Source organism: Glycine soja, chromosome 3 (genome assembly GCF_004193775.1).
Source record: "Glycine soja cultivar W05 chromosome 3, ASM419377v2, whole genome shotgun sequence".
Classification (NCBI taxonomy): Eukaryota; Viridiplantae; Streptophyta; class Magnoliopsida; order Fabales; family Fabaceae; genus Glycine; species Glycine soja.
In genome coordinates, this window is record NC_041004.1 from 4,259,226 (window position 1) to 4,265,432 (window position 6,207).

Sequence of the window (6,207 nt, forward strand, 5' to 3'; positions counted from 1 at the left end):
CTGGTACATATATGTGAAGTGACCAATTCTTTTTAAAAAAATTATGATAATCAAATATAGTGACATGTAACATAGAAGTAAGTATAATATAGAAATATAAAAAGTATTGTTTCTTGATGAACCAAATATGAAAATTGTTTTGTTTATAGGTAATTTCAAGAAAGATATGAGATTGATCATTGATAGTATCATTCTTATTTGTGATCAATAGGAAAAAATGATCTACAATTTTTTTATTTTGTTTTTAGCAATGTCTAAGAAGTATGTATGTTCTTCAATTTACCGAATTGCAATTGTATATTTATTATGCTTTTATCAAATCTTACGTATCTACATATCTATCATATTTTTAGAATAATCATACCACTATTAATTTATAGGACAGGGGATATGAGATAAGCAGAAATCATCCAATCCTTCTGAAGTTCACTTGGTCCACCTTTTCATCCTTCACATTGTACCCAACAATAAATCTCACAAATAAAAATTCAGCTATTGAGAAAGTGTCAATTTGACGTCAATTAAATCAAAAGTTACATTTAGCACTAGTTCAAATTTGAACTTAGATTCATGGGTAGGTACAGTTTCTCCGGACCAATCAACCATATCTGAAAAACAAAAATAAGTTTCCCGCGGTCATTTTCACTCTGGCCTCAATAATCTTAAGGAAAAATTAAGTTAGAATATAACAACACTGATATGTAACATTTTTCCGGAGAATCATTATATTTAAGTATTTATCAATGTTGTTACTTAGTACCTGTATCGTTACTTCTTGGAAACATATATACAAGGTCAATTTCCACGTTGCCTTTGATAATTTGTTGATTCTCTGTAGATTCAGTAACATATATACAAGGTCAATTTCCATTTCAGAATGAATTGGATTTAGTAAAACGTAAAAGGAGAAAGACATGAAATGAAAGATATCCTTGACAGAAATAGTTTTGTAGTTGGTTAGACTTAGAAGATACCTGTTGGTCATCCTTGGTGGCTAAATCCATCTATCGTCAACCTTAATGCCAGGGATGTGGGAAATTTTAGGCCAAATTTGAGGGTGCTTCATGCGGCATCGTTTTTCCAGCAAAGGACATTCCACCATGGTTAATTTTATTAGAGAGAAAGGAAGACTTTCTCCAGCCATATTCTCCAGCTTTGGACATCCCAATATGGTTAATTCTTGCAGGGATGTGAGATGGAGAAGCCCCGTGCAGTCCAACATCTCCAGATTTGACAAGTCATATAGAGACAGAGTCGTAAGGGAGGGAGGCAGCAAACCCTCCTTAGGGAAGGACTTGATGCCATCACATGGACCCCAAACTGTGAGATGAGTAAGCATGCCCATGGATGGCCATGCTAGGCCGCTCAGTAGTTTCTCACAATTGTAAATCTCAACTCTTCTCAGGTTAGGTGGCATACCACGTTTTGGAAAGGACTCAATTTCTGGGCAGTGGGATATGAGGAGACGTTCTAACTTTGGGAGAAGACTACTCATCTCTTCAGGCAACGACTTCAACTTGTCAGAGCCCGAAACCGTGAATTCAATCAAGTTGGGCGCAGGCAATCCTTCTCTCCAGAATGATACAAAGTTGGGGCAGTGATAAATTGTCAAAGAACACAGACTCTTAAATGACTCTGCCCCTGAAACCAAAAGATATTCCATATTTTCACACTTTCCGATTGTGACATCTCTGAGATTTGGAAAGGTAACCAATGGAAGAGATGTGAGTGAATCACAACTGCTTTCTATTGACAGTGTTTCCAGTAACTCATGTTTGTGTTGCGTCGGGAATTCCAGTTTTTTAAGATCCTCGATACTCAGACTCTTCAGTGATTCAGGTAAACGACCACCCGGAAATGACACGGCTGACGAGCAATTCCTTAATGTTAAAGACCGGAGACAAGTTGGTTGGATGTTAGTGATGGCCTCTATCATGGACTCCACCATTGGGCTTCCTTCTACTGTTATAGTTTCTACCAAGAGAGGAAACGCATGCAGTGCTACTTTATTGCTTTTAAGTATCACCAAACTTTGAATGGCGGGAGCCGTTGGGAGAGAAGAGACAAGCAGCTCGCAATTACTAATATAAAGTGTTGTCAGAGCAGGAAGGTGATTCGGCAAACTTCCCTCTAGTTTGGGGCAGTCACCAATGTAAAGACTTTTAAGCACAGGAAAAGCTTCTGACTCGAAGGAACTCCACACCTCCCAACAAGGCATGTCATCAATGGACAGAGATTCAAGGGAGGGAAAGGACGTCCCAGAACGACATTCTTCATTCTTGTAGAAACCTGCATCAATAGTCTTCAGCCTATTCAATCTTGAAATTTCAAGGACCTTGAGAGAAGGTAGTTGTCCAAGTGAAGGAAGCATACTACAGTTGTCACAATCACGCAATTTTAGACTAATCATATTGCAGTAGGAAGAATTTCCCATCCAATCTGGAAATCTGGTTCCTTCATAACCTTTTATTTCCAACGATTCAATGTTAAAGTGAGGCTGTAACTTGCAAAGCACATCTATTTCAAGTTGGAAGTTGGTACTGTTGTTGTTACATCCAGACCATCCCAACTGTAAACTATTAATGTGTTTTTTATCCATCATCCTTGCCTCCAACGCTTCATCACTTTGGGAAACATTCTCCAAGTTCCTAATTTCAAGCTGACCATGAAGATTTGAAAGTCCTCCCAATTCTTTGATCCCATTCTCTTTGTGCTTGCCCACAACAAAGAAATCCAGATGTTGTAGATGATTTAATTTACTCATTCCTCTCGACATCTCTTTTATAGGAGTTTCACGTATCTCAAGATGACGCAAGTTAACAAGATTGCACATGTCACTAGGCAACTTAGTCAGCTTTCTGCAACTACACAACTTCAAAGTTTGCAGATTGTACAAATTACACAATGACTTTGGCAGTGTTTCTACACTTGAACGAGAGAGATCTAAATAGCGCAGATGGATCAATTTACCTATTGAATCAGGCAAAGAATCCAGACTTTGGAAGTCATGAAATGATAAAACTCTCAAGTACATAAGCTTCGACACAATGATACATTGTGCCTCCTCGTTGTTGAATGGAGCAGCTTCAAAATTGATAATGGACAAGAAAGTTCTCAGAAATTTTGCTCTACCAACAACATCAGGCTTGTCCAAGAATGAAGAATTGAATTTGGCAAATGACAAATGACGAGTCTTGGTGTTGATCTTTGTTTCTTTCCCAAGTTCTTCTGATCTAAAGTAAAAATCTCCACCGAGTGATGTGGCTAGATCATGCATGAGGTCATGCATCACAAAACATTTGCGATGAGGCCAACTACTTGAACTTGAACGTTGGAAAAACGATCTCGAAACCAAATCATCAAAATACTCATGACCAACCTCTTCTAAAGTCCTACCTTTCCTTGGTTTCTTCAAAAGATCTTCAGCCATCCACAACAAGATTAATTCATTTTTTTCAAATTCGTAATCTTGTGGATACAACGAACAATAAACAAAGCATCGTTTTAAATGTGGAGGGAGATAATGATAACTAAGTCTCAGTGCTGGAATAACTTTACACTCACTTTCAGAAAGTTCCCAAATGTCACTATTGAGAATATTATTCCAATCCCCAATGTCATGCTTTCTTCTCAACATGCCTCCAAGCGACTCTGCTGCTAAAGGCAGTCCGTTGCACTTTTTAACAATCTCCTTTCCAATTTTTTCTAGTGTTGCTGTGTTCTCGTTAGATTCCGTGGAAAGACATGCATGGTTCGCAAACACTGACCAACAATCTTCATTCGACAATTGGTTTAGATGATAGGTGTGAACAGTTTGGACTACAGATGCTGTTTTTTCACTGCGGGTTGTTAGAAGAATTTTACTTCTCCTAATAATCCCACGGTTAAATGGTTTCTTAAGAAGACGCCAATCAACATAATCCTCTGTCCAAACATCATCCAAAACAATTAAGAATTTTTTATCTTTCAGCTTGTCCATCAATTCAAGATGAAGTAGATTCAGATCATTCAATTTACAAGGCTTTCCAGTCACCGCCTCTATTATAGTTTTTGTGACCTTGAGAACATCAAATTCTTGAGAAACACAAACCCATGCCTTAAAATCAAAATCAAATATCTGTTTCAAATTCTCATCATTGTACACCAATTGGGCCAAAGTAGTTTTTCCAACCCCACCCATGCCACAATAGGAACCACAGACACATCACTACCGTCACTGTTATCCTCCAACAACAACTTGATTATGGCCTCCATATCTTTCTCCCTACCATATATATGAGATCCATCTTCCAGAGATGTTGATGGAGCTTTCCATGACAAGTTCTCCACTGCACTCTCTTTCAAATCAAGACTCTCCTTGAGTTTTAAATGAGACTCAAGTGTGACAACTATGTCTTCCAACTTACTAACGATCTTGCTATCGGAAAAGCGAGAAAACAAGTCTCTTACCTTGTTTTGGGTGGCAGCTTTGGTGAAAACATGGTCGAGTAAGTCATCGGCTTCATAGACAGCATGTTTGAGATCATTGAGCCAGTGTTTGACATTGGTGTTTGTGATCTGTTTCTTCTCGGCATCATCAAGCACAGCTCCAACCACTCTGAGAGTGGTCTCCAACTTTTGAAGCAACTTCTTGCTAAGCTTCTTTCCACGGATCAGGTCAACAAAGTCAGGTGAAGCCAGCCTGTCGAAAAGCACATCAAGGAAAGCAGAGAGAAAGGCACCACCTACCAGTGCTGCAGCCATTATCTCAAGAACAAAAGATGATCAGAGTAGAAAGACAAAGGCAAGGGAATTGGTTGCTATGAACTGGGTTGGTTCTTGGTAAGGTTAACTGATGTGATGAGATTTGGCTTAATTCAACTCTCTTCACCTTCACTCGTTCTGCTGTGCAAGACAAAAGTATGGTCTTTTTTATTTGTATTATTATGGTGGTGGGTGACTTATCACGTTGGGAGTCTCTTTCCTGTTCCCCACATGTTTCTTTCTTGATATTTCTATTTTGAATTTAGCTCCTCTAAACTAAAGACTCAAGAGATTTAAAAAGTGATGATATTTCTACCGTTAATTTTAAAAAAATGGATTATATTTGTAAAATGCTTTAAGTAAAGTTAGTGATGGCCAGCTTTCTCGTTTTCCAAATCGTGTGGAGCAGTGGTGTGTGTTTTTTCTTGGTGATATGTGTGGATGGCTGCAAGGGTACTGTGCGTAATTAAGTTCCTGTGCTTTAATGCTGTGAGACAAGTTGTATTGAAGCAGTTTGCACATGTGTTTTGGATATTTTTATTCCAAAAAAGTTGTATTGAAGCGGATTGCACATGTGTTTGGATATTTTTATTTAAAAAATAAGTTAATAGTAAATTGAAAATAAATTTTTTTTTAAATCCAAAAGTTATGTAAAGATGCTCAAGTTAGAATTTTTTTCTAAAGTTAAAATTTAAAATCAATTTTTCAATATGAAACTAAATAGTCAAATATTTACTTAAATTCATGTTAGTTTATATTTCAACCTGATTTTTTATAATCAAATATGAAATCAAACACACATCATTAAAGTTGTCATAAAGATATGTTATTTTATAAAGATCTAATACTGAATCATGATATTATAAATAATTAAAATAATTGGTGGTGATTTGTGTTTTCTAATCAAGTGGTAAAAGATTTAAATCTTTATCAATTCTTACATATAAAATAAATTTTGTTAGGAGAAAAATAAAAAAATGAGATTAAAAAATTATTAAACCAAAAAAATGTTGAACAAATCAAAAGAGAAAGAATTGAAGAAAAGACACATGCTAATTAATCCCTAAAAACATAATATTAATGAATTCAAGATTTGAATATCCTTATATGTACGTCAAAGATGTGTGCAAAAGAAAAGTGTGTGATTTTTTATTAAATAAAATCAATAAAATAAATAATAAATACTAATAAAATAAAGAATATTGTGAAAGTTATAATAATAATAATAATAATATAGAGGGAGTGATCAAAGTAATTCTTTCGAAATGGTGGTATGAAAAATTATTATTCAATTCAACTCTTTTTTTATATGTTATATATTTATTGTAATTATTTGATAAATACTTCCATGAAATTTATTGGTTGGTGATTATCCTTCTATCTTATCTATATAAAAATGTTATTATTAGTCAAGTAAAATATATTTAGTGAGATAATCTCAAACAACAATAGTAAAATGAGAGA

The 6,207-nt window shown here is 35.6% G+C and overlaps 1 pseudogene; it reads right to left on the minus strand.

Moving 5' to 3' along the window:
* Window positions 1-391: 391 nt before the first annotated feature.
* On the minus strand, window positions 392-4,990 carry LOC114405958 (annotated as a pseudogene).
* Window positions 4,991-6,207: the final 1,217 nt, after the last annotated feature.